This window comes from Lissotriton vulgaris, chromosome 5, assembly GCF_964263255.1.
Source record: "Lissotriton vulgaris chromosome 5, aLisVul1.2, whole genome shotgun sequence".
In the NCBI taxonomy this organism is placed as follows: Eukaryota; Metazoa; Chordata; class Amphibia; order Caudata; family Salamandridae; genus Lissotriton; species Lissotriton vulgaris.
The window spans coordinates 1,367,030,590-1,367,043,427 of NC_141693.1; positions in this window are offsets into that span (position 1 = coordinate 1,367,030,590).

The window sequence follows — 12,838 nt, forward strand, 5'->3', positions numbered from 1 at the left end:
TCATAGACATAGAAGTAGGACTATGGTTTGCAGTAACCATCGATGTAAAAGTAGAACTATTTGGCAGCTGTCATAAACATAGAAAAGGGACTACAATGACAGCTCCCTCCACATACCAAGATTAAGCATTACAGACAACAAATCCGAGGTCTTTTATTGGCACCCCTCTGCTTTACGCAAAAACAACAGTTGATGGACAGAATGCAGAACAATGTCATACATTCACCCCAGTACCAGTCTTGACCCTGTGCCTCGTGGGAACAGTCCAGCCCGAACTGCTAAGCCATGTCTTTCCTGGACCGGAATCAAGCATCGTAGGACCGGTTTCTGGCTATCAGCCGTCATCAGCCAGGATAGCTTGACTCCAGTGGTGTGGAGAGCACGGGACTCACGTCTGAGCATGCCCGTTCCACTCGGGGTGACAAATGCAAAAACAATAGTTGATGGACAGAATGCAGAACAATGTCATACATTCACCCCAGTACAGAGATCTGGGCCTAAATCCATCGTTTTTTTGCACTCCACACCACCCCAGTTCAGACATGGCCATATTCAAATCAGTCTTGACCCTGTGCCTCATGGGAGCAGTCCAGACGACCTGCTAAGCCATGTCTTTCCTGGACCGGAATCAAGCATCCTAGGACCGGTTTCTGGCTATCAGCCATCTTCAGCCAGGATAGCTTGACTCCAGTGGTGTGGAGAGCACGGGACTCACGTCTGAGCATACCCGTCCCACTCGGGGTGACAAATGCAAAAACAACAGTTGATGGACAGAATGCAGAAAAATGTCATACATTCACCCAAGTACAGAGATCTGGGCCTAAATCCATCGTTTTTTTGCACTCCACACCACCCCAGTTCAGACATGGCCAAATGCAAATCAGTCTTAGTACTTTTTATTACATTTACTCTTTTAAGAATTATAGCATACATTTGCCAAAAATCAATAAAACATCACAGGCTAGCAAACGCCAGATTTACTAGCTTTATCCATGCTCGTTTCTATAGCTGGGCATCAGCACCACGTAAAGTACAACTCACTAATGTTGCTTAGTTGCTCATGACAGAAAAGCATGGGGGGTAAACTGCGGAATGCTAAATTGCCAAAGGGCAGCCATGGACCAATGTAAGAAAAACACTTCTCTCCAGGTATTACTTCCTTAGGGTCTTAAGGGTCGCAAAGGCTGGCTGACGACACACGCTGTAAACAGTGCAAAGAGAGCATGCGTGTGCATGCTCAACCGGAACAATGAAAAACAGGGACATTTCTGTGTTTAACCAGGACACTGTTTGAAAACAGGGACATTTGAGTCACATAGAGAAAAGTGTCGGGACACAGGGACACTAATACAAAAACAGGTGCTGTCCTGGGAAAACGGGGACATCTGGTCACCCTACGATGACTTCATCCTGCGTGGATCGGTCAACTACAAAAGAATACATTCACGGAGGGCGTGGTCTCGCTGGCAATGCAGTAAGACGCACGCAGAGGGAGCTCCGGCCAGCCGCTACTTATTAAGGCAATTTTAGCCTAGCTGGGGAGCCATTGACGCCGATCCGGGGGATGCCAAGATAGTAGACAGAGAGGGGTACCTCTTGTGAAGCGGGAAGTTGACTGGAGGTGACGGCAGAGGTGAAGTCGCTGTGACTCATCGGCTGGCGGGTAGGAGCACCTGCTATTTTACGGCGCCTGGTTTGGAGATCTCCGGACGCGCGGTAGGGGCTGTCTTCTGCACGCTTGGAGACCCCCTGGGCATACCCCACAAGCGAAGTGGACGGCACAGCAGCGGAGGCACCTGCACCAGAGAGACGGGCGCATCCACTTGGCCCGGAGCAGGCGGCTGGCCTGGTGGTGGACTTCGGGGTGCCATTTTGTAGGCAGCAACAGAGAAGTCCACTGGAGCGGGACATTGCAGGCTGCCTCCCTCGGCCCTGCAGGGCTCTCCTCAGAACTGCCGAGAGACAACGACGCTCGGATCGTTGAGGGGGACAGAGAGGAAGAAGTGACAGCCGACGAGGGGCACTCTTTGTCGAGTGGGGACAGCTCGGAGAAGTCGGCAGACATCGGTCTGCAGGTCAGAAATCCCACCATTTTGCGGCGATTAGACTGGGGTCCCCTGAGGTGCAGTGAGAGCGGTCCCTGTGCACTCGGGGGCTCCTTTTTCCTTCACAGCACCGGTGTAGGCGGAGGAGCAGCGGGGGTGCCGGCCCAGGAGAGAAGTCCAGGAACAGACGAATGGCCTTGTAGCTGGCTCTGGGGTGCCGTTCTTGCACACCGCGCTGGGGGAGTCTCCGGGTGCAGGATTATACAGGCTGCCTTTCCCGGCCTGGCAGGCCCTCCTCGGAGATGATCAGTGGAGGTGGCGCTCGGCTCATGGCGAGTGATGACGTGGAAGGTCCCTTTCTGTGGGTGTGCGCCCCTTGCCTCCGGAAGCCTGATGTGGTGGTGGCCGCCATTTTGACAAGGAGGAACCCGTGAGTAGTTGGTGAGCCGCCCTGGGGAAGTGCTGTCGGCCTATGGGGGGTCCTAGGAACAGACACTTCCACTGCTTTGAATAGCGCCTCGGCCTCCGAGCGACTGGGATCATCTCCTTGGGCCTCGCCTGCCCCTTTGGAGCTGGTGCAGGGTGGGTGGGGGCTTGAAGGCACACTGGCGGTCCACTGACGTGCAGGTGACACCCTCCAGGGATGACCTACTGCGGGGGCACCGGCAAGGCGACCATGCAACTCTAGAGGGGTGTGAAAGGTGGGGACTCCTATTGTTGACTGGTCCATCTGCTCCCCCCTCATTGGACTCCGTGCCCTACTACTCCACGGGGCCTGTGAGCTCTGCACCTGTCGTGGACGGCCATATTGGTGCCACCCTTGAGTGGACATTGGGGGCCCTGAAGACTAGCATTCCTGCTGCTGTTGTTTCCCCTGTGGTGCTGGCGCCCTGCATTCTCGCCTGGGACACTTGCACGACTTGTGGCTTGCACCCATCCGCTTTTGGGTACTGGTGGGCATTTACAGCGCAATATCATTCCGCGAATGAGGACACGGGCTCTGCACATCTTGGAGCCCTTACTGAACGATCCCCGCTGCGGCACCCCTTCTGCTTGATCATCCCGGCCTCTGGTTACTCTGCACAGACAACATCTTGCCAGTACACTGCGTGCTGCACGGAGACTTGGGGTGGGCAACTGTGAACTGTCATCTGTCAGCCTTGGGTGGAGACGGGTTGCTCTGTATGGTCCCTGGCCCCCGAGACTGTTGCCTCCCAATCGAGCACTGGAGTGGCTGTATGCGATCTTGCATAGATTCGGACCCTGCACCTCTTAGTCTCCACCGACTCGCGGGATAGCACACCTCTTGCATAGGCCGGGAGCGGAGACGAGACCTCACGTGCGAAAAGTACCTGGACCCACTTTATCTGCTCAGAGCCGCAGTGTTGTTGCTGAGCCTGAAGTGGCTCACCTCGGTCCCCCCCACTTGACTGAAGCAAGTGCACGAGGCACTTAAGCGTACTCTCGGGCAACCCTACGGCAAACCACTGGCCTCTACTGTTGACGCTGTTGCAGGACGTCTATATATAGGAGATGATACGCTCTAAAGGCAGACTGGAGGGGGCTCGCCGCATGTCACACAAGCCTTTATGACCTCATTCATGTCGGAACTCAAGAATGCACACTGAGGTTCATTCCTGTGTCCAGGAGCTCAAAAAGGAGGTTACAGACCTTGGAGACAGAGTGGACAGGTTGGAAAAGACTGTTGACGCCCGAACTGAAGACCAGGAACAACTCTGGCAGCGCCTGACCACCCTGGAAGAGCAGCACATAGAGTTGCAACTAAAGCAGGAGGACCTGGAACATCGGTACCGGCGAAACAACATCCGCATTCGCGGGGTTCCTCTCAGGGCGGAGGGGAAAGACATTATGACCTATGTGGCACAGCTCCTGCACAAGGTCTGGGGGGACGATGATGCCTCCCTGAGAGTCCTGGACTAGGCTCATCGGGTCTCTGGCCCAGCGGGCAGGATGGGCATTCTCCCGGACATTCTAACTAGGGTTCACTTCATTACAGAGAAGGAAGCTATCCTCAGAGCAGCGTGAGCCAAGCCTGACCTCGTCTACGATGGGAACAAGATCCAGATCTTCCAAGATCTCGCACCCAACACCTTAAGAAGACGCCGTGCTTTTAAACCTGTGACAAACAAATTGCGAAGCATGGAAATCTCTTACCAGTGGGGCCACCCGGTCGCCCGTATCTTTCAGTGGGAATACAAACATAGGGTGATACGGTCCTACAAAGAAGCAGCGCAACTACTTTGACTCTCTTCCAAGCCGCCTGCCAGTCCCGCACAACTTCCGCCTCTCACAAGGGTGCCTGCCAAGCTATCCTGGTCTACTGTGTGCTGTCACAGACACTCACCACCTCTTGATGAACAGTCGGCCTCACAAGCCAAGCAGGATATCATTACACACATCAGGACCCTGGAAGGGCAAAAGTTGGCAGCAAACTCATGATCTTAACCCCCTGATACACTGACCACACACACTTGCAACAGGCTGTGGATGTTGTCTTTGGGAACATGTCCCCCCCCCTGCAGGGGTCGGTGTGGGCTCTAAGGTCTTGGCCGCACCCCAGCTTCCTACCTGCAGTGTTGACGGAGCTGGATCCCCCATCTGGACGACACCGGGAGCGGCAGACAATCCACCCCCTATCTGTTCTTGAGAGAGGGACATCTCTGGGATCACCTGAGCCATACGGTGTAGGCAGACCCGTGCCAGGAACAGAACACTGTGGCCTGGTTGGCCAATGCTGGCTACCTATTTTTTGTTTATGCATATCTCTGCGTATCTATCCCTCTTTTCCTACTTTCTCTCTTCCTCTGGCTGTGGTGGACGAGGAACCCCCATTCAATGGTGCTCTACCTTTGACAGGCATGCCAAGCCCCTGCACCCCACTTCCCAAACCCTGCTTGCTCTCAACGGTGGCATGATGGACTAATTTGGGACTAGACACAACTATGGCTATCCCTTGTCCTTTGAAGATTGCATCCCTTAATGTTAAGGGGCTTAACTCTCCCAACAAGCGGCAACAAACATGGCGTTACCTCTTACAACACAGCCCTGACATTATCCTCCTACAATAAACCCACCTTCCTCTCCAATTCTGGGCTACGGCGTCTACTAAAACAGCCGGAGTGGCAATCCTTTGCAGAGCTGGCATCAGGCAGGGGGAACCCAGGGTATTCCGCAGCTCGGACGGTCGCTTCATCAGGGCAGGGGTAAGGATTGGACAATGCCTCTTTACACTGTGTAATATGTACACACCTAACCAGATGCAGAACTCCCATCTCAGGATGACATTGAGGGAGTATGTGTAAGTATGAGCGCAAAATCCGTAAATTCGCGATCCGCGAACTCCCGCGAATTTACCGCGAATTCGCAAATCCGCGAGCGGCGGATTCCGGGGGCAAAAGTTGAAGCCTGGCTGGCCTGTCAACTTGTAACTATTTTAGGATGGCGCCGGCAAGCTGCCAGCGCCATCCTAAAATAGTTACTAAGTTAGCTTCAACAGGAAGCTCTAATAGATCAAATAAAGCAGGTGCTCGCACCTGCTTTATTTTATCTATTAGAGCTTCCTGTTGAAGCTAATTTAGTAAGTATTTTAGGATGGCGCTGGCAGCTTGCCGGCGCCATCCTAAAATAGTTACAACATGCCCTTCCTGTGAGCCCAAAAACAATCGTGAGCGTCGTCGAGGCAGGTGTGCCTTCTTCACAAATCTCAGTGGAAAATCAGCTGTGATGCTGGATAGAGGCTTTTGCATCCTTGACTTTCACGAGCCCAATACCCGTGCTGTTTCTGTGACCAGGAGCTTATTTCTCTTCATCTGCTGAACTGATCTTTCTCTGACCTTTTATACACACAAGAAGCATGTGTGAACTCGCATGGTAGCCCTGCCCGTTTGGCCTCGCCCACACACTCGCGGTTTGCACTGTCTTCCCGCCATTCACCCACTATGATGGACAGGTCACTCAAGGGACCCCTGCGCCCTTCGGGGCGATTGCATAGTAACACACACATGGTCGCTCGAACTAGTTGATGCTCAAATTCAGTGACTCATTCATTAGCCCAAAAACAATCGTGAGCGTCGTCGAGGCTAGACAGGTGTGCCTTCTTCCCAACTCTACCGTGGAAAATCAGCTGTGATGCTGGATAGAGGCCTTTGCATCCTTGACTTTCACGAGCACAATACCTGTGCTGTTCTTGTGACCAGGGGTTTCTTTCTCTTCATCTGCTGAACTGATCTTTCTCAGACCTTTTATACACACAAGAAGCATGTGTGAACTCGCATGGTAGCCCTGCCCGTTTGGTCCCGCCCACACACTCGCGGTTTGCACCGTCTTCCCGCCATTCACCCACTATGATGGACAGCTCACTCAAGGGACCCCTGCGCCCTTCGGGGCGATTGTATAGTAACACACACATGGTCGCTCGAACTAGTTGATGCTCAAATTCAGTGACTCATTCATTAGCCCAAAAACAATCGTGAGCGCCGTCGAGGCTGGACAGGTGTGCCTTCTTCCCAACTCAACCGTGGAAAATCAGCGGTGATGCTGTATAGAGGCCTTTGCATCCTTGACTTTCACGAGCACAATACCCGTGCTGTTCTTGTGACCAGGGGCTTCTTTCTCTTCATTTGCTGAACTGATCTTTCTCAGACCTTTTCAAACACACAAGAGGCATGTGCACTCGCATGGAAGCCCTGCCCCAAATCCGCGGATCCGCAAATCCGCAAAATCCGCGGATCGTGGATCCGCAAAATCCGCCCATGCTTAAGCATGTGCCACAGGGTGACCCCTTGCTGATCTTGGGGGTGGGGGACTTTAACCTGGCATGGGACCCTAAGATAGTGAAGCCTCCTCGTATTGGACTGGGGCCATGTCCTTTTCCTTCAAGAGACAAATAGCAGATCTTGGTTTGCTTGTTTCCTGGCATTACCACTCCCCCGAGGTGCGGGATTTCTCGTATTACTCACATGTCCATTGCTCGTACTCGCACATTGATTACATTTTTATCTCTCATGCACTGATAAGGGACATGCTGGCAGCCTCTATGTCCGACATATCGCTCTACGACCATGCCAATGTTGAACTTCTCCTGCAGGACCTGGCCTCTTGCCCCACCCGTACTCCGGGTTGGCGCCTGCCACGGCACATCCTGCGGGACCCAGTAGATGTGGAAAGCATACGGACTTCCATTGATTCTTACTTTGCGAGTAACGATGTTCCCGAAACGCCTTTCCCTGTGGTGTGGGATTTATTTAAGGCTACAATCCGCGGCCTCATCACATCCCTGATTGCACGGGCACGTGAGGCCCAACTATTTGAGGATACCCTCCCGAAGGATATAAAAAAAATGAGAAAGACAGGATCAGGAACGCCCCACGTTTGCATGTAAGCGACGTCTTGCAAACCTTAGGGGACAACTTTGCTCCCTCCGTACCATTAAAAGCTGAGAGAACTCTGCTAGCATTAAAACAACAGCACTTTTAGGGGGGGACAAAGTGGGCACAGAGCTAACATCCAGCTCCCTGGTGGGGAAAGAGTCACCACAGAAAGGGCGAAGTGCGAGGCCTTTCGGGCTTATAACTCCACCCTCTACATGGCAGAAGAGCAGTCCCAAGAACAAATCAACGATATCTTGGACCAGTGCCCCTGTGTCCCACAACACCCTCATTATACCAAACAACTGGAAGAACCTCTGACCACGGAAGAGCTGGCAGCTGCGCTAAAGGACCTCCCTCTTGGGAAGTCATCGGGACCGGACGGCCTTCCGCTGGCCTTCTATCGCATGTTTCTGGTGCAACTCCAGCCTTACCTCCTGCGGTTGTACAACTCTCTCTCCAAAACAAAAGGGCCAACACCCTCCATGGGTCTGGCAGAAATAGCCCTTATCCCCAAGCCGGGGAAAGACACCACATTGTGCGCATCTTACCGCCCCATTGCCCTGTTCAACACGGATCTTAAAATCTACACTAAAATGCTGGCCAAACGCCTGGACCCCACGTGCCTGGCCTTGTAGAGCCAGACCAGGTTGGCTTCATCCAGAACAGACAAGGAGCTGACAATGTGTGTAGAATTGCACACCTTGTTGGGAAGGCGCAGCACTGGAATATACCATCATGCCTTCTATCGCTTGACGCAGAGAAGGCGTTCAATCGGGTGGACTGGTCCTTTCTCTGGGCAGTGCTACAGAAAATCAGATTGGGCTGGAACATGATAGCTATGATCATGGCCCCCTATCTCTCCCCACAAGCCAGGGTGCGGGGTAACGGGCAGCTCACTGACCCTTTCTCCATTTGCAGGGGTACACGGCAGGGCTGCCCCCTGTCCCCTCTATTGTTTACCCTAGTGGTAGACCCTCTAGCAGAGATGATTAGACAAGCCACGGACATACATGGCCTCTCCCTGGGGGGTCGGCAGAATAAGGTGGCGCCTTTTGCAGAAGACCTCATTCTCACGCTGACACGCCCACATATATCCCTCCCGGTGATCCACTCCCTCTTGCAGTCCTTTGACCGGGCCTCAGGTCTCAAGATTAATCATGGTAAAGCCTGGGCTTTGAATCTTACAATCCCTGAAGAGGAGATACCAGTCTTAAAAACACTAGCCCCCTATCAGTGGGCTGCTAACCACATTTGATACCTAGGGCTTCAGTTGACTCCCTCCCTTGACACGTGGACCCAAATTTACTGGCGGGAGTGTAGGAGGGCTGTTTTGGAAGATCTGAGGGGATGGAAATCTCTGACCCTTTCCTGGCTGGGCCGTCTCAACGCTACAAAAATGTCAATACTTCCCAAAATATTGTATTTGTTTCAATGCCTCCCTACCCCTATGCCGCAGCACCAAATTCATATTCTTCAACGGGATCTCACCATTTCATATGGGGTGGGCGTAGACCGCACTCCTCCCACAAGCTTCTCATTCTCCTGCAGGACAGAGGAGGTCTAGCATGCCTCAACCTCTTGGAGTATTACTGGGCCTCCTATCTCCGTGTTGTTTAAGAGTGGACAACGACTGAGAGTGAAAAGATCTGATTCCATATGGATAGGATGGTAACCGGGCGAATCATCTGGTATCTTACTTGGCTTCATCGAACTGTGCGTTCTCGTAGCACCCATATTGCAGTGCCCACAAAGACGGTGCTGGATATATGGGACAAAGTTGCCGAGCACAAGGGACTCACGACCTTCCCCTCCCCCCACACTCCCGTTTCAGGCAACCCGCTATTTTCTCCTGCCCTTAATCCACAGGCATTTTCCAAATGGCTGAAAGATGGATGCAGAACAATTGGCAATCTGTACGAAGGGGGTACGCTCAAAACTTTTCCTCAATGCCGAGAGGAGTTTCAGCTCCCAGTGGGAGCAGGGATCCAATATGCGTAGCTATGACACGGGGTGTCCTTGCCAGAGATGCAACAGGTGGCCACTCGCCCGTTCACCCCCTTTGAGCGATTGGTTCGTTCCTTTGATGAGTCAAAGGGCCTTATCTCCTAGATGTACCAGATTCTGCAGCACCCACCATTAATAACCACCCATCCATACCAGCGCCAATGGCAACTTACGTACCTCACTGAAATCACGCCCGCACAGTGGAGCCGCCTGTGGAGAGACATTCCAAAGGTCTATCGCAGTACATCGCAACGAGAAATGGCGTACAAAATCTTGATTCATTTGGTACTATACGCCTACCCGATTTCACAAAATGTTCCCCGCCACCTCCCCATTGTGCTGGAGATGTTCAATTGCGTCTGGGGACTTCATTCACATTTGCTGGGCATGTACTCTTCTTACCCTGTTCTGTAAAGAAGTGCTTAGTCACATTATAGAGGTGCTAGGCTTCCCCCTGCCTGAATCCATAGCCACGGTCCTTTTAGGCCTTAAGCCCGACAATTTAAAAGCACTTACTCGTTCATAGCCCTTCACATGCTCGGAGCTGCTAAACAACTCACAGCGCTATATTGGAAGAAAGCTGAGACCGTTCCAATTGCTGCTCGATTTGTGCGCTTAATGCATGTAGTAACTATGGAACTCTTCACAGCACGAATGCAACTACGCGACACCCGCTTCACCACAATCTGGCATCCACTAGTTAAATATGTTTGTAAAATAGAACATGCACGCTACCTACCCTCGAAACTCAGGGCTTTACACTTATTTGAGGACGTTTTCGTCTCGAGTGATCCTAACAGATTACTTACACAATCAAGTCAACCCTGTCCATAATCCCACATGACACCTATTCAGGCTCCTGGTCTAGCTAGTATATGTCACTGGTTCTTAAGATCCCCCCCTTCCGCTCGCACAACCCCCTGAATTGTTGCTTTCCCTACCTTTAACTTCTCTTCTTCACCTAAATACGTATCTGTCTGCTCATCACTACTCTCTTTTTGTGGGCCCTTTTGTCTACACTCTCTGTTTCACTCTCTGTTATGATATTATATCTGTTTATTAAATGCCTTGAAAATATCCACAATCGTATTATACTGCCATGGCTTGTGTATCACGAGGCCGGCCCAACAAGGGTTGTAGGCAACATGCTGTGTCCAAAATGCTCCATTAAGCCTCCTCGAAACTCCTGGAGGCTCCTTAGACCTGTGTAGGGTCGTGAGCCTGATGCTGTGTACACCTAGACCCTTCCTGTGTTCCTTATATGAAAAATAAAAACAGATTTCAACAAAAAAAAAAGAATACATTCACAGATGCAGGTGTGCACCAGAACTCGGCATCCTGTCATGTGCTCTGTGCACTTCAGCGGTGGTCATTCACATTTGGCGAGGGTTTTTGCCACTCAGTTGCAGGCAGCATTGTGCCACTTCCCTAACCTCCTGACCACTCTCCCTTCAACACTGGGTTGCGTTTGATGCTTGTAGTCAAACTTCCTGCCTGTGGCACTATTGGCAACACTCACAAACTTGCATGACCAGTATAAACCGCTCCTGGTCCATTGTTCATATTGAGCTTCGATGTTATAAGGCCGTCAAAGTGAGCGGTATGAATCCACCCTAAGCAGCAGAGCTATCACTCTTAAAAGGACCAAACTTGATTATAACAGGCATGACCCGGAGTGAGGGGGAAAGTAAGCTTGACTGAGCCTTGGCGTATTGTGGAGGTGTGTAGTATGAGGTTGGTGCTGCATGTGATGGATTGTATGAGACTGATGACTAGTGGTGTAAATAATTTATTTTGATATGGGTAGTTGCTGGTGTAAGTATTGTTAAAGATTGCAGGAATCTGTTAGCATGAGCTGAAAGCCATTTTTTACTTGGTAGCCATTTTAGTTAGCCATGTGCTTGCCATGTGCTTTCTCCCTCTTCCAGAGCCTTGCACATGCTCAGAAAGGCCTAGCTAATAGAATGCACCATCCTCCTAGTATAGAACTGTCAGGCTATTCATACTGACGTGCTCAGTTTAGTTTCTCTCGCCACTTTATTGAGCAAGCAAATTTTGTATACCCATATTAGTAATTTTGCATGCTGGTATGTGCCAGGACCTCCCCTTGGTGTTATGCTGACTAATGTAACCTATGCATATATAAGGCCCCTGTTCTATGTACTCCGTAGACAGGCTCCTACAGTGGCCTGAGGGTACAGTATGACGCAGTCTCCCCCATCTGAGGTTAATAAACTGTTATTTTTATATTGCAGCTTCTGTGCCAATCTCTTCTATGTTGGTTAAAAGAACCAGGTGTATCAGGGAACCCCTATAGGAGGTTTATATTTCTTCAGTATGTGTGAGTGAAGCTGATGAGTTGTAATAATAGTAGGTAACTGATGTAGCTGTGAATGTGTTATGGTACTAGTAGCTGTGGACAAATAGGTTGTGTGTGTGGCAACTGGCTGAGTGGTGAGTTATGTTGTATGAGTCAGTGATACTGCAGGATGCAGATGAGTTTTGATTGGTGAAGGTTTAATGAACTGTAATCAAACCGTACTGATTAGCATTCTCACTATACGCTAAATTCATAAATATGGGGGACTGTGAGAGCTGTTAGTTTGTTCCTATGCTGGTGAGTGAGTGTGATTTAGGTAGTTGTCGCCAGTGCTATTCGGTGGTTAGAGTGGGAAAGTGTGGTGTCGGAAGGAGGAATTAAAATATTCACAGCCTCATCAAGTAAGCTCCTGAACTCCCTTAAGCTCGGACAAAGCCAATAGGTCTTGGCTTTTTGAAAAACGCTTTTGAAGGCTTAATCATGAGAGATGTAAAATCATGCCTACATGTTTTATTTTATTAAAACCGCATACATTCAAAGCAGGGAGCCCAAAAATTGAAATGGTGAACTGGATGGCTGTTTGTTTGAGTACATTGAGCCACAGAAATGTGCTTATATTTGCTAAACACATTTGGCCTAACTGTGGCTTCGCATCCTGCTCCTCTAGGCTCTGGTAGTTTTCTAAGCTAGGTAGATCCTGAATGCAACCCACTGCCAATCACTTCTGTACGCAGCCATCTCCCGGAATAAAGTGCCCCCTTCCGATATAAGCATAGAAATAGACTAGTGACTTGGGGCTTGATTATGAATCTAGTGGTCCATGGACCACCAGACTCTCAGGGGTGCTGTGGTAGCGGTCTCCCCACTGCTCTAATACAATTAGCAGAAAAGGGGTGGGTAACCCAATATACCCTTGCGGGCTTGGGCAGATACAATAAGTTCAAAAATTGCCAGCAAGGGAATTTGTTTAAAATGATTATATGACAGAAGTCAGATTTAATTATTATTTTTGTTAATGGATCCGACCCAACCTAATTGGTATCAGATAACAATTCAATTTGTTTCACCTCTATATAAGA